Here is a 26,024-nt window from a genome sequence, read left to right as displayed (position 1 = left end):
GAGTGGCATTAGCCACGTGTTTTGCCAACAGTTTCGCTTCAACATACAAATTTCAGAGACCAACCGAAGGCCAGTGAACCTGGGTTACGGATCTGCTCCTTGGCAGCCAACTTCCCCCGACTGGCTCCATTAAGACTGAGTTTGTGTTCGTCAAATGGGCCACTGTCCTACAGAACCAGCCTGAGGAGGTTGTAGAATCTCCCTCACTGAAGGTTTTTAAAACCAGGTCAGATAAACACCTGTCAGGTCAGAAAAACATCTGGTTCCCAGGCCCAGCTCTGGGCAATCTCTGTTTCTCTCCCCACTCCCTGTCTATTGAGTCAATGGTGTCTTTGGGTCAAGGACTGCCCCCCACTCTGGGTCAGTGCAGCCCCAAACACAACAGGGCCCTGATCTCGGTTGGGGCTGTTGCCTTATGACTAGTTTGGGGTGCACTCTGCACTTGCCGCTAATAAGAGGTTCATTCTTGGGCAGCTGCTCGGAGGCTGATTTTGGAGGAGACGACTGGTGAGTTTTATTCAATATAAGCAAAATCACAGCACTAGAAAAACAAGATCGGGATGACGGCAGCATCTGCATCACGGATATGGATCAGCGAGGACACAGCAGGGCTGTGGGTTCCCCTTAAGGTGAGAGAAGCATTAAGGTTGCCCGCGTCCTGCCATCCTGGGATCCCGTTGAGGGTCAGGTTTGATTCCTTTCATGCACCTATTCCTTATGCCCTATCTCGGAGGCCCTCTTTGACAACATCCTGGCCTCTTGTCCGTTTCTGTCATTCCCGCTGCCTGTTCTGGGGAATCCAGCTGTTGGCTGCATTTGCAACAGATTGCATGTTACCGTGCAATGTGGTTAGAGAAGTCCCAAAATCGGGCTCAATCAAGCTTTAGCTAGTTGCTAACAGTCTATTGCAAGATACGTATTGCCACCTCTTATGATCCAAGGTTACTAATTTATACTGAGCCTAATGTTGCTTTATGCTAACGACTACTACGGCTAAACCTCAGGCTAAATACTTAGCCTCAGAGTCAGACTCCCTGCAAAGCCCATGTTAAAGTTTGAAGTTTCTTTGCTTATTCCTGCTTGCTTTGTAGCTTTAGTGACTCTATCTAAGATATCAATGATTCTTTACCCTGTCCCCTGAGCTCAGGTCATGGGTCAAAGGTTAACAGGGCCTTTTGCTGCCCCCAGACTAGAAATAAGAATCACCATGCTGCTGACCACTTGCTCCTTGCGTGGGCAAAGATCCATTAAAGGAAAATGGTGCCCTGAGCCCGGCGAATCAGAGACACGGCAGAAACCATGCTCCCTCGCCCGAACGGCTACCCCCTTCCCGAGCCGTTGACCATCAGAACATCTTTCAGCAGGGAGTTCCACTGGTCATAGAATCATAGAATATCAGATTGGAAGGGACCTCAGGAGTCCAACCCCCTGCTCAAAGCAGGACCAATCCCCAACTAAATCAAGGTGGCACCCCAGGGCTCCAGCAGGGCTGGAGTTTGGCACGAGTATGGCAGAGAAGCAGGCAGCTGAGCACGCATGCATGCACACACATATACGCACACACACGGAAGGAGGGCGTTCAGCATCCTGTGCCAGTGTTGGGGAAGGACAAGTTCGAGGGGTTCTGAGCTGAGAGACAGAGACTCCCTGGGATTTCGAAGGCTCCTTCCACATACATGGCCCTGAGTTCAAGCCCCCCAGTCTGGCCTTAAATCAGTAGAGCAGCAGGGGGTATATTTGTCACTCTGGCAGGGCATTATGTGGCGGGCCCTCCCGGCCAGGGCAGCTGGCCGCATGGATCTCCACGAGCTCGGACACTGACCCTGGGGCGTAGGGGGCAAATCCTGGCAGGGGAGGCTGGAGCCAGGTGAATAAGACTGGGGAGACCTGGTTGCTGCTACTGCTGAGACCACCTCCCCTCCCCCACCCCACCCCGCTCTGGGCCACTCCCTGCCAGGGCTGAGGGGTGGGGGAATTTACACACCCGAGACTGACGGTCCATTGACCAGGCTGGTGAGTTATAGCTGAGCGTGTTCTGGACGCAACCTGCTAGGAGGGCTCCCGGCTCGCAAATGTCACCCATAACTCAACGGGACATAACTAGCAATTACAGCTGTCCTCGGGGCTGGGCGCCGGGCCAGGGCAAGAGACAGGATTGCGAGACAGGATTGCCACGCACCAGCGTAGGGAACCCTGACCTCCCCACCCCTGCCCTGGGGCTGACCTTGGGAGTGCGGTGCCCCAGCTGCTGCGGCGTGGGAATAGGGCCAGGAGCTGTCTGCCTGCATTTCTGATGTGCCCATCACCCTGGTATCTGGGCCCTAGACACCCTCTGATCCTGCTGTTGGGGGGCAGGGTAGTGGTCAGACTGGAAGCTGCCTCCTGGTGCTGGGGGGAGCGAGGGGGGCCATCCGAGAGCTGCCTTCCCCATCAGCCCCAGTGCCAGGGTGGCGATGGGCACAACCCAAGAATGTGTGGGTCCCCTTGCTGCTGTGCCTATGGCTGGCCCTCTCCCTACACCCCCTTTGCTAAAGCTTTAGGCTCCCCCAGAATGACACACACACCCATCTCAGGGCCTACGGCTCCTGTCTCCCACTGGTTCTGGACATTTGATTTACTACCCCTTCCGTCTTACCCCAACCTCCGACCCCTCTCCCAGTCCTATCAGTGTCTGCCCTTACCCCAGTTGATCTCCCAGCCTTTGCCCCCCACCCCTCCACTCCCTCCATCCTTCCTCACAGGCCTCCTGCCTTCCTGGGTGTCTCTGTCTCATTTCTGCCCTGCCTCCCCACCCCCTTGCTGCTGCACCAGCTACTGCGAAGGGGGAGGCTGTTTGCGTGACAGCAGCCAGCTCTGGAGCTGCTTGGAAAATGGGAGGGATTCCCCCCCCACCTCCCACTCCATGGAAAATGTTGATTTGTCAGCAAAAAAAAGAAAACTGAACATTTAGGTGTTGCAGTGCATCATGGGAGTTGTAGTTTGGGCTGGGGAGGCCTCATGCCTTCCTTCTCCTCTATAGGTAAAAAGAAAAGGAGTACTTGTGGCACCTTAGAGACTAACCAATTTATTTGAGCATAAGCTTTCGTGAGCTACAGCTCGCTTCATCAGACGCACATTGTAAGGAGAGTGGATCACACCCATTTTTTCATGTTCTGTGTGTATATAAATCTCCCCACTGTATTTTCCACTGAATGCATCCGATGAAGTGAGCTGTAGCTCACGAAAGCTTATGCTCAAATAAATTGGTTAGTCTCTAAGGTGCCACAAGTCCTCCTTTTCTTTTTGCGAATACAGACTAACACGGTTGCTACTCTGAAACCTCTATAGGTAGGCTCTCTGGGTAGACTACATCTCCCATGATGCACCACAGTGTCCCATGGGATTTGTAGTTCAAGCACCTCATGCTACTATTCTCCACTATGGGCCTGGCTCCCTGGCCAGGTTACATCTCCCATGATGCTCCAAGGTGTCCCCTCTTGCTGAGCCATCATGGGATTTGTAATTCACATACCTCGTGACCTCATTCTCATCTATGGGCCTGGCTTCTGAGCTGTACTACATCTCCTATGTCAGAGCTAATGTCTCAGGTTCGCAGCAGACTTAGGCAGAGGGCACTGCATTGGTTACCCTTGGGGCAGCTCCTCTCTCTCAGAGTGATTGGCTCAGGCACTCTGCACACTCAGGCAGATATTGCTGTGTCAGTTACACTCAGGTCACATTTCTGAGATTATGTCGAGCAACCAGACTCGTGATTGAGTGGGGCTTTCTTTAAATGCAGCAGGAGAAGGTTCTGTATGGCCATATAGCAGCCTAGTTGTGGCAGGAGCTACTAGACTCATTGATACCAATCCTGGACATGTGACTGTGTCATCCTGGTCACATGATGGGCTTCCAACAATTAAACCCAGTTCCCTGGTGCTCCAGACCCTGGTTACCCGAGGCCTGCAGGATCCCACTGGGCCCTTGTGTTTTGTTGCATGAAACCAGTTAGCCAGATCCCAGGCCCCTCCCCTTGCCTGATAAAAAGGAGGGAGTATGATTGAGTGGCCACAGAATAGGCCTGGGAGCCAGGACTCCTGGGTTCGACTCTTGGCTCTGCTACTTACTGCTTGAACAATTCACTTCCCCTCTCTGGGCCTCAATTTTACCATCAGTAAAATGGGAGCAATGATAGTGGCCCACCAAGCTGGGGATGAGGCTCCATTAATAGTTGTGAAGCACTTTGAGGTCAGTTGTGAGCTCAGGCACACACCCGTGAAGGGAAGAAAGGAGGCATACATGCATCTAACCTCTGCAGCTGTGGGGATCAACTGCCATGGGGTTGCCATGGCCCCCTGCCCAGCCACCCCATGCACACAGGTGGTCAGGCAGGATGGGTGACTCCTACCCCCATACATAGAGTGACCATCCATCCCATTTTTAAAGTCCTGTTTTGGGGGACTTTTTCCTATATAGGTGCCTATTACCCCCCACCCCCTGTCCCGTTTTTTCACAGTTGCTATCTGGTCACCCTACCCATACACAGCTGGGCTGGTGCAGAGGGGGACTCAACCCAGGCTGATATAAAGGGCTGGTGCAGGTGCCTTCCCCCATGAAGGAAGGGGGAAGTGGGGATTGTTAGAGTGTCTCCTTCCCTGCTCCTGAGGCCGTACAGCCCAGCTGGATCGCAGGGTGATGATCCAGCCCTTTAGAGTCTGAGCCCAAAGGCGCTAGGGACCCGCAGGGGGACAGAGCTAAACAGCCTGATGCACAACTTCCAAACCTCGGGGCAACCCACTCCTGGCACTTACAGAGAGGCCAGTGGAGGTGCATGGGGTTGATCCTGGCCTGTTGATCCCGGAGGGGTGTGAGGAGAGTGGCGGGGGGATGGGGGGGGTAGTGCTGTGGCTTTACCCCAAGAGCCAGCAAAACGGCAAGCATCAGCCCAACAAAAGAAAGACACAAACGAGCCTTCTGTTAACGAGGGGGAACTTTATTTGCTCCTGAGATGGAGCATCCAGGAGTTACCGACCTGACGTTTACGAGGAACCGAGCGATAATAAGGCAAGGTTGTTTCCCCCCCCCCCCCCCCCGCCGCCCAACAGCCCTTGGGTGGTTCTCTACGCCTGCAGAGTTTATTTATTTATTTCCTTCTTAAGGAAAGATTTTATTTCTCAGCAGGGCTGGATCGAAGCAGAGCTACCTCTTCCCCAGCACAGATCCCCCCCGCTTTCCTCTCTGCCGCTGTATAGCCTGCTCCAGCATCCCCACCCCCCACCCCCAGCATTATCACCTCCCTGCAAATTGGAGCGCGCGCCCCCTCTCCTTAGCACCGGTTGAACTTTTTGTGCCTTGCCAGCGGTTGCAATCCGAGCACATTTGTCTTGTGTCTTATAAGCTGCCGCTGCCTCCTTTTTATTGCAAGCTTGGTAGAGTCCTCCTTGTTAGATTGAATTACATGATTCACTGTTTGATGGTGCTTTTCTATTGCCTTATAAATTTTGTTTATTCCTTCTCTGACCCTTTATTTACAGCCTGGGATTTCTCACCAGATACAAAATAAATTTATAAACAAATCAATTAAATATTTCTTCACAATTTGTCAGCCCCCCTCCACAAAAGACACACAATATTTCCAAGAGTTATGGCTGCGGGAAGCATGGTGCACGCTGCACCGGCGCCAGCCAGCCCCACGGCAAAGCCCAGGGCCTCCCAGGTGGCGCGTTCCACTGACTCAGCTCGGGTGGCAAGGAGCCGGAGGTTGGTTTCGAGTCACGTCGGTTGGCAGCGGGATGGGAGGCAGGCGGAGGGAGGTTTCTTCTTTTCAGAGTAAGGGCAGAGGGTTGGGAATTTTGGAAGAGTTAAGGACATGGGTGGATGTGACTGGGGGGACGGGGAGAGTCGTTGGTTGTGGGGTAAGGAATGAGATCTGGAAGACTTTGTCTAGGGCAGGAGCAGCCAAAGGGCCTTCCTGTCAGATGGTTGCTTGGTAGTCGGCACGCAGTGAGCTTGGGGGAGGTCTCTGCCCAGTTGGGCCTGGGCTGCAACTCTTGAGCCCATCTGGATCCAATCTGCAACCCATCTCTGTAAGAAAGATAGATAGGTAGAGGGCTCTGGATGGGGATGGATAGATGGATTGAGGGGGTCTGGATGGGGACAGGTGGATGGATGTAGAGATGGACTGGGAGGTCTGTATGAGGATGTCTGGATGGATTGAGGGGTCTGTATGGAGATGGATGGATTGAGGGGTTTGTATGGTGATGGATGAAGGGAGAGAGATTGAGGGGTCTATATGGGGAGGGATGGACTGAGAGGTCTGTATGGCAATGGATGGATGGATGGGTGAATGGATGGATTGAGGGTGTGAATGAGGATAGATAGATAGATAGATAGATAGATAGATAGATAAACCCTGGAGGCTCAAAATCTGGATCTCAGTTTCTCCTTCTCAGAGTTTCTGGATTGGGTCTATCATAGGCTGGGTTTCTAGCTGCACTACAGATGCAGAGTGCTGCTTTGGGGTCGCCCTCCAACCAGTGGGGAAACGCATTTTATCCACTCATTGATTCCAAGGCCAGAGGGGAACATTGTGATCAGCTAGTCTGACCTCCTGTATCGCACAGGCCAGAGACCTTCCCCCCCAAAAATTCCTAGGGCAGAACTTTTCGAAAAAGATCTTGTCTTGATTTAAAAATTGTTAGTGATGGAGAATCCCCCAGGACCCTTGATAAGTTAATTACTCTCAGTGTTAAAAATGTATGCCTTATTTCCAGTCTGAATTGGTCTAGCTTCAAATTCCAACCACTAGCTCTTGTTAGACCTTTGTCTGTTAAACTGAAGAGCCAATTATCCAATAGTTGTTTGTATAGGTACTTACAGACTGTGATCAAGTCACCCTTTCACCCTTTTCACCAGTCTATCACTGTAAGGCAGGTTTACTTATCCTTTCATTATTCTCCTGGCTCTTCTCTGAACCCTCTTCACTTTATCAACCGCCTTGAACTGGGAGCCCCAGAACTGGACACAGGATTCCAGCAGCGGTCGCACTGTGCCAACTACTCGAGATTTCCCTGCTTATGCATCCCAGCATCGCATTAGCCTTTTGGCCACAGCTGAGCTCATGTTCAGCTGATTATCCACCATGACCCCTAAATCTTTTTTTAGCATCACTGCATCCCAGGATATAGTCCCCCATCATGGCCTATATTCTTTGTTCCTAGATGTACAAATTTACATTTAACCATATTAAAATGCATGTTGTTTGCATGCACCCAGTTTCCCAAGCGATCCTGATCACTCTGTATCAGTGTTCTGTCCTCTTCATTATTTATCACTCTCTCAATCCTGGTGTCATCTGCAAACTTCATCAGTTATGATTTTATATTTTCTTGCAGATCATTGATAAAAATATTAAATAGCATAGGGCCAAGAACTGATCCCTGCAGGCCACTACTAGAAACACACCCGCTCAATGATGGTTCCCCATTTACAATTACATTTCGAGACCTATCAGTTAGCCAGTTTTGAATCCATTTAATGTGTGTCATCTTAATTTTAATTTGTCTGAAAAGCCATTGGCAGGAACGCATGGCACCTTCTCCTCCAGTTCCGACACCCTCAGTGCCTGCAGCCCCCCCCAGACACCCAGTTTTGCTCTGCGGGGAGGGTGGCCAGGTGCCCGGTTTTTGACCAGAAAGTCCAGTTGAAAAGGAGACCTGACAGTGACACTGACAGTCCGGTGACTGACAGTCCAGTTACTGCTAGCAGGGGAGGCAGGGAGGCACCACCGGGTCCCGCTCCAGCCCCTACTCAGCCAGGGCCAACTCCTACCTTGGTCAGGTAGCTGCAGCTCAGCCCACTGCTCTCCAGGCAAGTCGCTCCTGGCCCAGGCTGGGGGTGGGTGAGAGGGGAAAAGCATCAAGCGACAGGGTGGAGTGGGGAAGAGAAGTGGACAGGGGCGGATCCTTAGGGGAAGAGGCAGGGCAGGGGCAGGGGCTCAGGGGAAGAGGTGGGGCAGGGGAGGGGCTTTGGGAGAATAGGCAGGGCAGGGGTGGGACCTCGGGGGGGAAGAGAAGGGGCAGGGGAGGTTCCAACACTCCTCCTGGAGTGTCCGGTTTTTAAATATTATCAAGCTGGCAACCCTATCTGCGGGGCTCACACAGCAACATTGCTTCAGCTGCCCCTGCACCCATCACCCCTTCTGCCAATGCACTCTGGTGCACCTATCCCACAGTTGGTTACTAGACAGGTTGGAAATTTTCCAGTGGAAAAATTTTCCATCAGAAAATACTGAGTCAATGAAATTGGAACATTTTGCGGGAATGTGTCAATTTTGTCCAAATTGTTCACGGGAAATTATCAAAACTTTTTATTATATTATATTATATTATAAAGTCTGAATGAACTATTTCCACCTTGGTGAAAGGAAACTGAAATATTTAATTTCACAAAATATTTCACATTCTCAACTTTTCATCCTGATTCGGGATGAAGCCAAACTGAGAACTCGCAGACCTGCCCATGGAACGGAAATCCCATTTTCCCACCCTCTCTGCTGGCAACGCCAGAGGTTGAAACACACAAGGCATGGAAAGCAAAGGCTGTCACAGTTCAGGGCAGCTGCACCCCTCTAGGACCCAGCTATTAGGCAGAACAAGCACCCCTACATGCATCTGAGAATCCCTCCTTTGTACAGGTTGGGCCTCTGAGCTCTTCCTCACATAACAGGTGATCAACAGATAAAGGGCCCCTCCTCAGGGCGAAGAAGCCTTGAAAGGCTGAGTTCTCGCATACCCTAAGGGGGTACATTTTTCATCCCCGCCCCCTAGAGATTTAGTGGGAAACCCCCTTACCTTTGAAAGTTCATTCCTACTTGATTCACAGAGTCCTTTGACAGGTTTCAGAGTAGCAGCCGTGTTAGTCTGTATTCGCAAAAAGAAAAGGAGTACTTGTGGCACCTTAGAGACTAACAAATTTATTTGAGCATAAGCTTTGAAGCTCCTGACCCTTCCCTGGGTTTACAATAGTCATGTGTCCCCCACCCTCCCCCAGAGATGTTACATACAATGCCACAATAATATGTGAACATTTGCATTTGCCATAAAATGGACTCCTATTATCCACAAACTTAATTCAGTGAGGATATTACAGGAAATTGCCAGATCTGTCACAAAGGCAAAGCAGGGACCAAATCAAAGCTCCCGCTCCGAAAATCTCTAGACTTCTTTGGAGCTAGACTTTCAGGTTGGGCCCATTCTTCATTATTTGTATTCCAGCAGAGGCCATAGATGCCCGACTGACAGGCTGCAGTGTGGTAGGTGCTGTACATAAGAACATAAGAATGGCCACACTGGATCAGACCAAAGGTCCATCCAGCCCAGTATCCTGTCTTCCAACAGTGGCCAGTGCCAGGTGCCCCAGAGGGAGTGAACCTAACAGGTAATGATCAAGTGATCTCTCTCCTGCCATCCATCTCCACCCTCTGACAAACAGAGGCTAGGGACACCATTCCTTACCCATCCTGGCTAATAGCCATTAATGGACTTAACCTCCATGAATTTATCCAGTTCTCTTTTAAACCCTGTTATCGTCCTAGCCTTCACAACCTCCTCAGGCAAGAAGTTCCACAGGTTGACTGTGTGCTGAGTAAAGAAGAACTTCCTTTTATTTGTTTTAAACCTGCTACCCTTTCATTTCATTTGGTGGCCCCTAGTTCTTCTATTATGGGAACAAGTAAATAACTTTTCCTTATTCCCTTTCTCCACACCACTCATGATTTTATAGACCTCTATCATATCCCCCCTTAGTCTCCTCTTTTCCAAGCTGAAAAGTCCTAGCTTCTTTAATTTCTCCTCATATGGGACCTGTTCCAAACCCCTAATGATTTTAGTTGGCCTTCTCTGAACCTTTTCTAATGCCAGTATATCTTTTTTGAGATGTGAAGACCACATCTGAACGCAGTATTCAAGTACCCTGCTCCGCAAAGAGCTCAAAACTAAAGAGACACAGAATGGGAGGGGACACTGAGGTGCAGAAAGTGAACATGACTTTCCCAAAGTCATGCAGCAGAGCCAGGAATAGAACATAAGTGCTCCTTCAGCGCCCTCACCCCTCGCTGATTGAAGCAGGACATGGTGACTTCTGCGTGACTTTGTCAAAAATCTCCTTCTGTTTGGTTTATATTTAGCCGGGTTATTTTTTCCTGTGGATCCCCCAGCACAGCCAGTTCGCTCTGGGGCATGCACAAATCATTCTTGTGTTGGGTTCTTTCTGAACACGCCATCCCCACCTGCCAGAGAAAGCCAGCGGCTTTACAGATTCGCTGTTATTCCCACTACAAGACAAATGAGGCCGCGGAAAGACTAGTTTACACTGTGTATTATTTCCAATGATTTATATGCTGGGCCGAGTTCTGTGCGCGGAACTGCATAGCACAGCCGGTCTCTGGGTTTCTGACCTCTCTCTGGTGTCATACAAGGCAAAGGACTGGCAGTTAGGACTCAGGCCTGCAACTATGTGCTGCCTAGTGATTACAGCAGCTGAAAGGCAATGCCTTCTTTTACCTGTTATTTGTATTATAGTAGCAATAAGAGGCTCCAACCCAGATCAGGCCCCCACCATCCAAGGCCCTGTGTAGATACACAGTGAGAGACAGTCCCTGCCCCCAAAGAGCTCGCAGCCTGAATGGACAAAAGGGGGAGGGGAAACTGAGATATCAAGAGGGGCTGAGAGTGACTTGCCCCAGGCTGCACAATAGATCAGTGGCAGAGCTCAGAATAGAGCCCAGGAGTCCTGAGTCCCTCGCTGGTCCTCTAGCCACTAGGCCATACTGCCCCATGTGCTAGCTCATCTTTAGCCACTAGCCTAGTGGCCAGGGTACTGGGCTAGGAGTCAGGAGATTTGGGCCCTATTCCAAGGTCCCTCTCTGGATTTTACTTTCCACATCTCTGTATGCGGTGCCAATGCCAACTCAATGGTGTCACGTGCACACCACAGCTCCTGGGCCTAGGCCCAGGTGAAGGAAGCTGATGGTTCACTGGGGTTGAAACTCTCACCACGCACCAGCTGAGCTCCACCCCCCACTAATCTCCCCACAAGCAGCATGTTATTGTGTGAACATGGAAGGTAAACCCGGGCAGATCTCTAGAGGCACAGAAAGCTAGCACTAGGTACTTGGGCCCAGAGCCCCAGAGACTTAGATGCCGGGAGTCAAGCTAAAGCACCTAGATCCCTTGAAAAATTGGGCCCTGACTCCCATGAAAAGCCAATAGGAGGTGAGGGCATAACGCTGCTTGTGCCTTGGAAAATCGCCCTTGTGCTTCAGAAGTGGGGAGGCCGGGGGGCCGGGGGATCACCCATGCCCAGGGGGCGGTGGGGTGGGAACCTTTCTTACTGAAGATGTGTGTAATAGTAATAACAATCCCTAGTGCTTTTCATGCACAGATCGCAAAGTGCTTCACCAAGGCGCGCGGGAGGATTATCGCCATTTTACAAATGGGGAAACTGAGGCACGGAGCATTGACGTGACTTGCCCAAGGTCACCCAGCAGCAGAGCCAAGAACAGAACCCAGGTGTCCTGCAGCCCAGCCTGCTCTACCCATTAGGCCACACTGCAAAGGGCTGAGAGCCCCTCAGAGAAAGGCAATGAGTCACATGAAGTGCTCCCATGATACAACCTGACAGTGCTCCTCTGTGGGGTGAGAGGGGTGTGGATCCAGCATTAGCTGCTCATTCACTAGCCTCGTAGCTGAGGCTGACACCCTACAGCCCTGGCATCCACAGGGGGAGAGTCTGTCCGCGCTGTACACTCATCCGTCCAAAGCTGGGCTGAGACCCTCCAAACTCATTTCAAGCAGGCCCCTGAGCTGACCACCGTCTGAGCAGGGCTCTTAGCCATTGTTAGCTTGGGCCACTGGGCTGGACACTAGACTATTATATAGGACACTGGCATTCTATTCCCGGCTCTGCAACTGAGAGACCTTAGGTCAATCACTCCCTGCTCCGTGCCTCAGTTTCCCCAGCTGTCCACCCAGGGCAAGGCTACTTGCTGCCTTTGGGAAGATCTAGGCCTTGTTCCCCGGTGGGCTTGGCAGGGAGATGCAGGCACTATTGGCCTGGCGGTAGCCTGTGAGGTTAGCAGGGGAAAGGACAACGCTGGAAGACTCAGGCTAAGTGAGGCAGTTGAGAGCAGCACAAGGGAAGGAACCCCTGACACTTTGATGGGGCTCTGGTGAAATACTGTATTTTTTAAAATTTACCTGAATGCAACCTGGGGCCCTTGGAGTGATTTGCAGCGGCTGTAAAACTGCCTTCCGCCCGCCCCTGCTGCCACGAGAGATCCCCGCTGGCATGCTCTCTGCCAGAGGGTGCATGACACATGTAGCTTCCAATGCCTGAGTCAGGCTGTACCCGCACTGCCTACTGGGCATCTTAAATCTTCACCACCTGTGGCTCCTCTGTCGGGTTTCCTAGCGTGCCGATGCAAGGCAAGGCTCCAAGCGGGGCACTCGGAAACGCTCCATCATTAATAAGAGATTATCAGAGCAGCTTAAAAACAGATGGCTGGGAAACGTCCCTAAGCACTTGACCCTGCTTCGCCCACCCTGGAATGCAGCCACCTCTGGGGTGAAGCACGGCGGCTGGAGAACAACATGGAGCGAGGCTACACACCGATAGGGAAGGCGATTCCCAGCTCTCAGCACCTACAATGGGGGCCTGACCCCCTGGCCTTAGCATTACCACGATATCCACTAATATGATTTACAACTGCAGGTTCAAATGGATAACAACAACAACAGGAATAATTAGTAAAACTATTAATGATATAATTGTATTGATTCTCATCATTTATGAGATTGGTATTGTTGATGCACTCGAATAACAGTAGTAACCTGCAGTTCTCTAGCTGCAGATTCTCAACGAGCGAGACAAGGCGGGTGAGGTAATATGCTAAACCATAATAGTCAGCAATAAGGCTGGGGTTTTCAAAGGGGCAAAGGTTGGCAGAGGCCCACTGGAATTCAGCAGGAGTTGGAGCTCTCTCTCTTTTCGGCTGCTTCGCAGAATCCCAGTCGCCATGACTACCGCACTCTGGGTTGCTATGGTACCGCTCATCCCTGGGTTGAGAAGCCATTTGCAAACAGCAGAGGCTGGACTCAGGGCCGGACCTGCAGCCTAGTTGTACGTCCCAGTGAGGCTCTTAAACAAACAGCCAAATTTACAAACTAGCTCCCCACATGGGGCACTGGCAGCATCCCAGCCGGGGCTGACAGGTTTGGAAAATCCAATCCTTATTTGGGTGCCTGACGGCAGCACTCCCCAGGCATCAGAATCCACAGCCAGGCCCCTCAAAAAACAAGAGAGAGCCTTAAAAATCACCAGATTTGCTTTAAAATCATGTTGATTTTTTTACAAAAATAAATAATCAGTGATGGGGGGTTTTTATTCACCTTTTGCTTTGGAGCCATTGGAGTCACATTTCCAAGAGTTTCTCTGAAACCACAAGGGCTGCGAACTTAGGCCCAGATCCTCCAAGGTGCCCATGGGAATTAGGCACCTACTCCCTTTGCAGATCTGGCCCTTTTTTCCTTTCTTTCAACGGACGCTAAGGTTTTCATGGAATCACGTGACTCCAGGAGCTGGGACTTGGCGACAACTAAATATTGTGATCCAATGGAGAGCCATGTTCTTTGGAAAACCCAGCCTTGATTGTCCAAAAAGGGCAAATAGCATGCTCCCTTGGCCCTTTGCACAGCGTGTGACTGCACAATGGTCAGGATCATGGACAGTCAGGCCATGGATCAGCCAGTCTCCGCTCCAAAGATCTTACAGTCTGAGTAAGAGGAAGCAGGACAAGAGCAGGGAGGTTTGGAGGGAGGTGGGGAATGGTGCAGCAGCAGGAGGGGGCATGGGGATCAGAGAGCTCAATGCAGAGGGGAAAGGATGGTGTCAAAGTTAACCCTTTCCTTTCACAGGCATGGGAGAGCTTCCCCTGCAGGGACTCCTTCCCCAGTCTGGCTCTGTCACCTTAATTAGAACAGCTGGGCTGGGAAATGACAGCCTCGTCATGGGCCTGGTTCCCATACACTGCGGGGGGGGAGGGAGGAAGGCAGTTTGAGCCACCTTTGCGCGGCCCATCTTCCTGGCCCTGCTTGGCCCATGGCATAAGTTAGAGCAGCCCTGAGACTGCTGCAACTTACACTCTGCTCCCTTGGAACACAGAGAATCCCCGTAGCGCAAGGCAATCCAGTCATCCCCCCAGCTTAGCAGAGGAGCTGGATGGTGACAGGACCCATACAGAGCATTACAGAACCCTGCACCGGGATGGGGAGGGATCTTCGGGGGAGGGATTCTCCTTGACTCTAGGAACCATAATTCTATGCCCCAGGAGTCTCGGCGTCCCCAGGGCACTTCCCCCAAAGCTGCAGGCTATGAGCCCATCAGTCGTGCCACAGCAACCTTTGCCCATGGGATGAGGGAAGCCTGGAGCGGGACTCAGGCGGGGACGGGGGGACAGGGACAACACTGACAATGGCAGGCTGGTGCCCCAGATGGGTGGCTTCCTGCAGCTCTGGCATCCTGTCTGGCCTGTGTGCAAAGGGCGGAGAAGAGGGCTGTGAAACTGACGTGACAAACACGCGGGTGCCCCGACAGCGGGGTGAGAGGAGAAGTGGTGCACTGCGGCAGCATAGGCCAGTGGCTAGGGCTGAGGACTTGGAGTCAGGACTCCTGGGTTCTCTGATCCTTGCTGGGTGACACTGGGCAAGTCTTTCACTGCTCCGTGCCTCATCCCTCCTACCGTTTGTCTGTTTAGACTGTGAGCTCTTCAGGGCAGGGGCTGTCTGTGCAGCACCCGGCCCAATGAGGCCTCGGAGCTACCGTAATACACTGTGTTCCCAGGTCCGCTCCTCTCTGACCTGACTGGGGACTCAGGGCTCCTCAGCCATTGTCTGGAGAATGCATGAGGCTGTGTAGGAGTCTGGCCTGTGGGCCGCTGGTGTCAGCACCATAGACTGAGCCCCACTTATGCACAACAACCAACCCTGCCTAGGAACCTGGCCGGGCTAGGAGCCCACTAAAGGGTTAACTCCCCCAGCTGGCAGCTGTTGCAGATTCTTGAACATCTTGACCCCAGCCTTTCCTGGCATGGGATGAAGCTACACACACTCTGACACTGGAACACGCATGTTCCTATGCCAGCACACATGCTCAACCCACAGGAAGACGTGCACTCGTACAGACCTATGCATGATTACACATGCATTCACAAACATACCGGCAATGCCCACGGGCTGGCATACAAACACTGACACCCAGGCGTAAAGGTGCACTCCGACACGCATCAACATCCACCACACAGAGCCAGACCCCTCCACATGGAGACACCTGCCTGCGTTACCAACTACTCCCATACTTCGTAACACCAATATTTAAGAAGGGCTCGAGCAGTGATCCTGGCAATTACAGACTGGTAAGTCTAACGTCAGTATCGGGCAAATTAGTTGAAACAGTAGTAAAGAATAAAATTGTCAGACACATAGAAGAACATAAATTGTTGCACAAAAGTCAAAGGGAGATCTGTCCTACTAATGTATTAGAGTTCTTTGAGGGGGTCAACAAACATGTGGACAAGGGGGATCCAGTGGACATAGTGTACTTAGATTTCCAGAAACCCTTTGACAAGGTCCCTCACCAAAGGCTCGTATGTAAATTAAGTTGTCACGGTATAAGAGGGAAGATCCTTTCATGGATTGAGAACCGGTTAAAAGACAGGGAACAAAGGGTAAATTTTCAGAATGGAGAGGGGTAACTAGTGGTGTTCCCCAAGGGTCAATTCTCGAACCAATCCTATTCAACTTATTCATAAATGACCTGGAGAAAGGGGTAAACAGTGAGGTGGCAAAGTTTGCAGATGATACTAAACTGCTCAAGATAGTTAAGACCAAAGCAGACTGTGAAGAACTCCAAAAAGATCTCACAAAACTAAGTGATTGGGCAACAAAATGGCAAATGAAATGTAATGTGGATAAATGTAAAGTAATGCACATTGGAAAAAATAACCCCAACTATACATATATAGGGGGGCTAATTTAGCTACAACTAATCAGGAGAAAGATCTTGGAGTCATCGTGGATATTTCTCTGAAGACATCCACGCAGTATGCAGCGGCAGTCAAAAAAGCAAACGGGATGTTAGGAATCATTAAAAAAAGGGATAGAGAATAAGACGGAGAATATCTTATTGCCCTTATATAAATCCATGGTATGCCCACATCTTGAATATTGTGTACAGATGTGGTCCCCTCATCTCAAAAAAGATATGCTGGCATTAGAAAGGATTCAGAAAAGGACAACTAAGATGATTAGGGGTTTGGAACGGGTCCCATATGAGGGGAGATTAAAGAGGCTAGGACTTTTCAGCTTGGAAAAGAGGAGACTAAGGGGGGATATGATAGAGGTCTATAAAATCATGAGTGGCGTGGAGAAAGTGAACAAGGAAAAGTTATTTACTTGTTCCCATAATAGAAGAACTAGGGGCCATCAAATGAAATTAATGGGTAGCAGGTTTAAAACAAATAAAAGGAAGTTCTTCTTCACTCAGCGCACAGACAACCTGTGGAACTTCTTGCCTGAGGAGGTTGTGAAGGCTAGGACGATAACAGGGTTTAAAAGAGAACTGGATAAATTCATGGAGGTTAAGTCCATTAATGGCTATTAGCCAGGATGGGTAAGGAATGGTGTCCCTAGCCTCTGTTTGTCAGAGTTTGGAGATGGATCATAGAATCATAGAATACCAGGGTTGGAAGGGACCTCAGGGGGTCATCTAGTCCAACCCCCTGCTCAAAGCAGGACCAATCCCCAATGGGTTTAGCAGGCCAGAGCTCAAACCATTGAGCTATCCCTCCCACCAGGAGATGGCAGGAGAGAGAGCACTAGATCATTACCTGTTAAGTTCACTCCCTCTGGGGCACCTGGCATTGGCCACTGTCGGAAGACAGGATACTGGGCTGGATGGACCTTTGGTCTGACCCAGTATGGCCATTCTTATGTTCTTATGTTCCAACAAAGCTATAAAACACATGCAGACCCACATTCACACATGTCACACACCCAGGTGAGGACACACAAATACACACACACACACGGCCCAATACACACACACACACAGCCACCCCTTAATGCACACATACACACACTCACTCACCCCCAATGCACACACGCACACACAAACACACACACACACATACAGTGTGGGTCCTTTAAATCAGGTTGGTCTGACACGCTGGCGCTCCTGGCAGCCGTTTGGGTGCAGTTCCCTTCCCTCCCGGCTCCTCGGCTGTAATATATAGAGAATCCTGACTGCATTCCAGTAAAATCCAAGGTAATGGATGGCCACTATTTCAATCGTGGCTCCTCTTTATTGATTTTTCTTTAATGAAAGTTAATTATAACAATGATTTAATTAATAGAATCTCTCTCTTCCTTTATTGCTTCCCGCATTAGGACTATTAATAAATATGACCCAGACTGACAGCAGAATTAATCATAAACTTGGAATCCCATCCGACGGGCGCGTCTCATCCCAGACTCAATACCAGCACAGCGCCAAGCCCATAAAATTTACAAGGGTGGGAGGGTTAATAATACAGGAATTATTATCAAACTTTTACATTCTTAAGTAGGTTTATGAAATCGTCTGTTGAGTTATGGCTAATGGCATCAGGGCCAGGGAAATGGCGAGGCCAGAGTTTTGTGTGTGTGTGTGTGTGTGTGTGTGTGTGTAGAAGCGCTACCTGCCTGCAAAGAACACACACATACATAAAGAGATTGGCACTGAAAAACATATGGGAGATTCCAATGCTAGATAGCCAGAGGGGGGTGTGTGTGTGTGTGTGTGTGTGTGTGTGTCTCTACCTGCCTGCAAAGCCCACACCCAGAGATATGTATGTGTGTGTGTGTTTCCTGCCTGCAAAGCACACACACTTACATTGGCACAGAGCTTTCTGCATCCCACAGAGAAACAGAGAGAGATGCCATCCCTAGCTGCGTTTCTCCCATCACACCGGCTGGGCTACCCCCACGCACTAGCCTATCTCCCCAGCAGGCACAAGATGGGAAGCCTGGCTTTTTGCGGTGTTTTTTAAGAGCCAAAGTGTCCGTACTGTTCCCAGCCCACTGCTGTCCTGGTGTGAGCCTTTGGGGATTGGAATTCCAGACCCAGACTTTTTGCTGTGGCCTCTGATTTCGAGGGCCAATGTTTTTTAGTGCCCAGCCTGAGGCCTGATCAACACAGCCTAGTAGCCCCTGGACTCCTGTAGGGACAGGGGCCCCCGCAGATCAGCATCTGGGGAGACAGAGTCTCTGAAGAGCTCAGAACCCAGTTTAAACCCCCAAAATAAGTGGCCAGCTTTTCCCAAGAGCTCAGCACGTCAAAGCATGAGTTCTTGGGCAAATCTGGCCCGCCATGGGAGGTGCTGGGAGCTGAGGACTACCTGAAATGAGAGCTGAGCTTCTTGGGGATCTGGTCTCCATTGTGGGTGCTGAGCACTCAGGATCTGACCCTGGGTGTCCCAAACTGGCCCCTGAGTCTTTGAAGCCGCCAGAACTGAGTCACTGCTTTGGCAAATGCGTTCCCCAAAGGGCCCGTTTCACAGCCAACCAGTGGGGCAATATTCCACACACCCTTTGGAAACCATGTCTCGGCCGAGGCATGGTTTGGGATCTTCCCATCACTGGCAAACGGGATCATCCATTAGTGGGAACCCTCACAGCTGCAGGTTTCCTCCCACTGCACCACTCCGGTGAATTTCAGTCAGAGCTGAGGGCCTAACACCCTTGGAAATCCCAGCCTGTGTTATTACATAGCACAGTGCAATGCCTGCTGAGTGCTCTTCAGAGTGTGTTCGGGGTTTGTACAGCACCTGACACAATGGAGTCTGGGTCCACAGCTGGGGCTCCTACGTGATACTGTAATATACCTAATAAATAATGTAGAGCACCTAGCACAATGGGTTCCTTCCTGGTCCATGCCAGGGATGCCTAGGCACTACCATAATACACCTAATAAAAGCAAAGCTCCCTGTCCTAAGGCATGAGTTTGTGATCCTTATTCTTTGTCTGACAGTAGCACCTAGAGACTCCAGCTGAGACCAGGGTCCTGTTGTGTGAGATGCTGCACAGGCACAAAATGAGAGACAGTCCCTGAGCCAAAGAGCTTCCAGCTTGAATGGCTGTGGGAGAGGAAACTGAGGCACAGAGACTTGCCCAAGGTCACCCAGTGGCAGAGTTAGGAAGGGAACCCTGGTCTTCTTAATCCCAGTGTTTCACTCTAGCCACTAGGCCACACCCCCTGCCCCCTTCATGCTTTGGGGGATGAACCCCCCACCCTGCCAGTTGCCTCCCCTCTGGGAGGGGTGGGTGGTTGCTATGGCAAAGTTTCCCTTTGAAACCGTTGTCTGCCCATTCCTGCTGCACTGGCCCTCGCCACCCTCTGACTGTTTTCCAACAGTCCAGGCTCTGTTCTCTGGGCCCGCTGCCCTCTGCTGGAGAGCACTGGGGAAGGGGAGATGGGATGCGGCTGCATCTGTGACTGTACCAGGCTTGCACTGCTCCAGACCCTACGAGCCATAATTTTAGCATTAAGACAGGGAGACAGCACGGTGACTCCCTGTGTGGGGCTTTGGATCACTCCCATCCCCCTCTGTGCCTCAGTTTCCCCTCTGTCAAACAGGAGCAATCATCCCGCCTCACCTCCCAGTGGGAAGAGGTTTGAGAGGAGTGTAGGGTTCGTATTTGACAAGCAAAGGAATCAATGACTCTGAGCACAGGGCACCTTCCAGTGGTAGTGTTTGCAACTTTCATGATGTCCTCGTGGCATTTGTTGATTTTCACAAATCCCCAGCTCCCGGAGTCATAGGATCAGCTTGAGTCCCAGCCAAAAAGAAATTACATTTCTAGCCCTTGTGTTGGTGGAGAAAATGTGACCCCTCAAGGCTCAAAAAGCAGAAGGCAAATGATGACAGCTCCACCTGGCTTTTTTTTTTTTAAATGTCATGATTTTTAAGCCAATCTCATTATTTGTGGCAAGGCCCCTGGCTCACGGTTGATGAACTCTTGGGTTTGGCCATGCTGCCTCTGCAAATACTCAATACTTGGAACCCCCCTGGCAGAAAATCACTATGGCGAAGCTGTGCCCCAATGCAGTGTGTTTCTGCAGGGTTCTGCAGTGTGCTGCAGTAGCACTGCAATCTGCACCATAATGCAGTCTGTTCCTGCAGTGTCCTGCACCGTGTTCCCAATCAATGCAACTTGCAAAGTAATGCAGTGTGTTCCTGCAGGGTTCAGCACTGTGCTGCAATGGCAATGCAACCTTCACTGCAATGCAGTGTGTTCCTGCAGGGTTCCGCACTGTGCTGCAATGGCAATGCAACCTTCACTGCAATGCAGTGTGTTCCTGCAGGGTTCCGCACTGTGCTGCAATGGCAATGCAACCTTCACTGCAATGCAGTGTGTTCCTGCAGGGTTCAACACTGTGCTGCAAAGGCAATGCAACCCACACCACAGTTCCTGCAGGATTCGCCACCATGCAAACCTCATTGTAATATAATCTGTCTCCCTACATCCTGCTCTCTGTGTTGCTACTGCAGCCCATCCTGCTGTGTGGAAAATGCAGCTGTTGGGGGACAACAGTTTGCTGGCTGTTCAGGGAAGAGCTGAAAGACGAGCCATTCCATGCAATTACCCTAACATCCCGGTTGGTTCTACAGGGAGATTTGTGTCCCTTCACACTCCAGGAATGATCAATGGCATGATGAAGTGAGTCACTGAATAGGGGTAACATGGACCACCCAGGCTGCTTAAATTTCAGCTCCAGAGCAGAGACAGGAGCCGAGTCGACTAGGCAGAGCCAACTGCATCATCTGAAGGCCAAGATTCCCAAGATTCCCAAACTAGCTAGGAATTTTGGGGGTCCCAGTTTGAGCCCCCTGATTTTCATCATGTTCCACAAAGCCAGACCCCCCCGGACAGTGTGTTTTGTGCACATGGCTGCACCTGTAAATTGTGGCCCAAGTCTTTAGCCCAGTTTGGAGATACGGCTGTGCCCACACGCTGCGGTGGCAGGAACATTAGACATGCTTAAAGTAGCTAGATCTGTAGATTGGAACTGGCCAGGCTCCCTCTGTCTACACTAGGGGTGTGTCTACATTTGAGCGTGGCTAGCCACCCTGGGGTAAAACACTGATCCCCCGGTCCGGGGTTAGCCCGAGCAGCTGTCTGTACGGTCACAGACACGCTGCTGTTTTTAGATGCTAGCTCCCACAGAGCTAGCGTGGGTAAGTCTATGCAAGCTGGGAATCACACCTCTGAGCTCAAATGTCGATGTCTCCTAGGACAGAGGTGTGTTGGTGTTAAAGCTACAACGCTTGTGTTAAAGCTTGTGTAGACTAGAGAGTCACCACCCCTTTGCTCCCAAGGCTTGTGATCTAACAGCTCCCCGTGCATAATGGTGATATTCGCACGGCAAGCCCTGGGTATGCCTGCACTTGGACTTGGAGCTGGGGAGGAGTGCAAGGAGACATTCTCCTACCTAGTTCCCTTATGTTCCCACACTTGGGGCAGCTAGCCTCCTGCTGCCGGGGCTACACTCCATGTTTAGCACACTTGCCGCACTTGTCGGTGCAAGGACATCTCCTCGCACTGGGAATCACCGCTCCCCCCCAGCTCAAAGCATAGACTCTGGAGCCAAAGTAACCTGCACGGGGGACGATAGGGCTCATCTGCATGGGCTGCTCACTCTCTAGACATGTCCCAGATTGGGAGCACCCAGGCCTAGCGCAGGACGCTTGCCTTGCAATGTGAGCACCTGCTGTGGAGGCCTGTACGAGAGACAAGTGGCTCATGACTCTTCCCTCCAGTCTTTTGCCATGTTCCAGCAGCACCCAGAGGCTCCCGTCATGCCAGGCGCTGCACAGTCCCTGCCCCAAAGGGTGCACCGTCTGAATAGATACAGGGAGGGAGGGGAAACTGAGGCACAGAGCCTGGGGAAGTGCTTTGCCCGCTCCCTTGCCAACATGGAGATCTGTCCCACAGAGCTGTGGGAGGGAGGGGAGCAAGCCACCGCCCAGAGTGCCCATCAAAAAGCAGCTGCACCATCTCGGCTGAGCACTTCTAGGAAGAGGGGATGATTCTCAGGGGACAGGGAAGGGCTGATAGTTTTGCCATGAAGCCCTGGGAGCTCTCCGCCTACCCCCTGCCAGGCTCAGGCCTGCATCTGTTCATTTAGCCTTGCTTGAGAGCTGAGCCTCTATCTCCCTAGGTACCTGGGGATGCCCACCCAGGGCTATTCCCTCTGTGCCCTGCAGCCACGGTCTCCAAGCTCCCTTATTTGTCAGGGGCTGTGCCCCCAGGGCTGCATTAGAGACCCCTTATGAGACTGACACCCCCCACCCTCCCCCCCACACACACACACTGCAATGCATCCATGGGACAAACTCAGGGCCCAGAGCCCATAGCGGGTCCAGCAGCGTCGAGACCATGAGTGCCAGCGTCCCAACTGGGCTGGGTCAGAGGGCCAATGCAGTGTTCTCCCCAGTGCCCCCTTGGCAGGCTCGGGGGCTTCTGGGCTGGATGTCCCAGGGTCCCGGCTCTGTGAAGCCCAGGAATGTTGGAGCAGCTGATGTTCCTCCCCGGGGCTGGTGGGGCCAGATGTCAGAAGGAAACCGGTCCCACCACCCCCACTGAGAACAACGGAGTATCCCCCCTCCCCAAGAACAACAGAGAACCCCCCCCCCGACTAAGAACAATAGATTATCTCCTCCCCACCAGCTGAGCATGGAGAATCCCCTCCCCCCCCCGAGAACAATAGGAAACCTGCCACTGAGAACAATAGCTGATCTTCTCCCCACCAGCTGAGAACAATGGAGTATCCCTCCCCCAAGAACAATAGAGAACCTGCCACTGAGAACAATAGATGATCTCCTCCCCCCAGCTGAGAACAATGGAGTATCCCCTCCACCATGAAAACAACAGAGAACCCCCACCCCGAGAACAACAGATGATCTCCCCCCTCCCAGCTGAGAACATGGAGGATCCCCTTCACCTGAGAACAATAGAGACCCCCGAGAACAATGGATTATCCCCCCCCACAGAAGAATAGCAAAACCCCACACTGAGAACAGTAGATAATCTCTTTCCCCCCACAGTAAGAACAATGGCAACCTGCCCTTCCTCTTGGAGAACAACAGGAGCGGCTTGGAGAAGAACTCCTCCGTGAGCCTTGCCTTTTATCTCTAAGTGCTTCACAGGCTAGCCCCAGACAAAGCTCCCTGTGCCCATCACTGAAATGCTGCCACCTTGGGCAGGGCACACGGTTCTTCTCTGAAGGCAGCGTCCCTGAGGCCCTATAATGGAGCAGACAGGACCTGAAGGGTTAAGATCTCGGAGCTGGGGGGATGGGCATGGAGTTTGCTGTATCCCTGGGTGGGGAACGGGGGCATGGCAGGCATTTGAAACAATGGCTAGGAGGAAAACAGAAGCCTGATTTCCCAGGGTCTGGTCCCTTGTGCAGCCACTTCTACCAGCAGAGCCCCGTGTTTCACGCTCGCTTTGCACTAGTGTCAACGGCCATGCTAGGCAATGGAGAATGGGCCCTCGTGATCTTCCGGAGCTGCCACAGGGATGCAGGCGCTGATGGCTCCACGGCCCCTCTGTCACTGCCTCCCCTCCCTGGTGGGACCCCCAGGGGGAAAGGGGGGGCTCCTGGCATATTTGCACGGGGGAGGCCGTGGGACCTAGTGACTCCATGGCAGAGGCCAGGGGGCGGGAGGGCTGCGCTAACTCAGGGCGACAGGGAGTTTGTGGGGCCTTTTGGACATAGAAGGGGGGATGCTGTGCTTCTTGCTCAGATGCTGGTGCCTGGGAAAGCCACCCAGCTGCGTGAGGTGGAGTGGAGAGGGGGGACGGGTCCCCCCATGCCTGGAGCAGCGAAATAAAAGGAATTTTGCTGTGGTCTTGCTTGGCCGCTCTCCTCCACAATTCCTGATGTGCTAGAGACCCCTGCTGGCTGCTGATCAGACACCCAGAGCAGCCCCCCCGCCTCCAGCCTGCCAGCTTCTCCAAGTCCCTCTCTGCCCATCTCCCTGCAGAGGAAGCTGGGCGCGCAGGGGGCTTTGCGCAGGGCTGGGTTTGGCTGCCTCCAAGGGGTGGGGACCACAGGGTTGTAAATAGACCACAGTGGATGGGGCAAGGATGCAGGGGGACATCCAAAGACAGGAGGCTGCAGGTTAACTGGCAGCTAGCAATGAGGACTGGGGGGCTCAGGGAGCCCCAAGCTCCAGGAGGGGCATCAGGAGCTTCTGGCCTAGATGGCGTCCAGAATGCACAGAAAACCCACCTGGTTGGCTGCCTTGCTGGTGGGAGCCCAAGCCAGCTAAAACCCGCTGTGGGGCCCAACCAATGACCCAGTTCAGGGGCTTTCAGATAGAGTCCATAACAGCTGGGACCTCCACAGAAGCTGTGGGGATAGAACCCAGCTCCCCTTCCTCCTGGGATTAATGGAGGATCTCCCTTAGCTAGTAGCAGTATAGGGGCTATGGCTCCTGGGTGAATGGTTCCAGTTCCACTCTGCTGAGAGCAGTGGTGCTCTCTCCTGCTCACTCTGTCTACACACACTACCCAGTTGATTGCATTATTATTGTGTTTTTAGCCAGCCTCTTTCCCAACCCCCACCAGGACACCGGGGTTCGCTGTATAACATCCTCCAAAGTCTAACGACAAAGCAATAAACCTTCCTAATAAAAACCCTCGGAAAATGTGAAATGAATCAAACAAACAGCAGGGAGCGATTCCCGGAGAAGGGAGCTAATGCCTTGCCCAGCTTAACACCCCGCCTGTCCCCAGGGGCGTGAAGATCAAGCCCTGGGGGAGAAAGATCCCAGCAAGACCAGGCAGCTCTTGGGGACCAGGGTCCAGGAAGCCCCGTCCTGCTGTCATCGAAATTGCTGGGAGCTTTGCCATCGAGCTTCGTGGGAGCAGGATCAGGTCCCCGGGGAGCTATACCCCAGGAAGGGTGGGCCAGGCCTTGCCAGGGCACTGGGGGAGCACCAACGGGGAACTGGTTTATAAGGAGGAGGGGGGGTGTCTGTCTGTCTGTCCTGGTGTACCTGCATGGGGTGAGTGTTTCTATCTGTGGGTGGTGTATGCATTGTGTTTCTGTGTTTGCACATGTGTGGGGACCAGGTGTGTGTCTCTGGGGTGTATGGGGAGTCTATCTGCATGCGGGGGGGGAAAGAGTGTGGTTTGTGTGTACGTGGTGTATGTGTCTGCATGGTGTGTCTCTCTGAGTGGTGAGTGGGTGCTTGTGGGAGGGGCGTGTGTGCATTGTGTGCCTCTGCACAATGTGTGGTGTGTGTGTGCATCTGTAGGCAGTGAGTGCGTGGTGTGTGTGTCTGTGGGGTGTGTGTCTGTGGGGGGAGGAGTTTGGTGTGTCTGCATGGTGTGGGGGTGGGGGTGTCTGTGTGGTGTGGAGGAAGAGGGAGGAGGGTCTGTGTGGTGTGTGGCTCAGCAGGCACTGGGGAGCAGTTGTGTTCTCCCCAGCACAGCGCCTACAATGCAGGTGCATTCCCAGCCCCTGCCCCATGCACTGGCTCCCGGGTAGGGGGTGATCACGCTGCCCTTTGCATCCAGTGCACCTGCTCCAGATTCCCACAGTGACAGGAGCCGAGGGCACATCTGCATGAGCTTCCTCCCTCCCCCCACCTCTCCCCCCCCCACACCCCCGGCCTGCTCCCACCAGCTGTCTCTGCCAGGCCCTGGGAAACGTGCCCCATGCAGGCTGCAGCTGTCTGGGCCTGCCCATCCCAACCCCGCCCCATCCTAATCACTGGAGAACTGTCCAGGCTGGGGCAAGGACGCTGGAAAGACCCCCCCACTTGTGTGGCAGGGCCTTCGGGGCGGTGCCTGCGTGTGGGAACCAGAGACTGAAACAACCCAGGGATCCCCCAAGGCCTTGTTCCCCCAACGCTGATACAAGAGACCCCCGCTGGTGGC

The 26,024-nt window shown here is 52.3% G+C and overlaps 1 long non-coding RNA gene across 1 annotated transcript in view; it reads right to left on the bottom strand.

Moving 5' to 3' along the window:
* Positions 1-5,307: 5,307 nt before the first annotated feature.
* LOC142069678 (uncharacterized) overlaps positions 5,308-26,024 on the bottom strand; it is a 30,117-nt gene continuing 9,400 nt past the window's right edge. Inside the window, exons 2-3 of the long non-coding RNA XR_012665623.1 lie at positions 8,832-8,900; positions 5,308-6,063 (exon numbers count right to left, since the gene is read on the bottom strand). This is a non-coding gene — a long non-coding RNA (uncharacterized LOC142069678). The remainder of the gene's footprint in view (positions 6,064-8,831; positions 8,901-26,024) is intronic.

The sequence above is a fragment of the Caretta caretta genome, chromosome 20 (assembly GCF_965140235.1).
Source record: "Caretta caretta isolate rCarCar2 chromosome 20, rCarCar1.hap1, whole genome shotgun sequence".
Classification (NCBI taxonomy): Eukaryota; Metazoa; Chordata; order Testudines; family Cheloniidae; genus Caretta; species Caretta caretta.
This window is presented reverse-complemented; position numbering and strand designations above follow the sequence as displayed.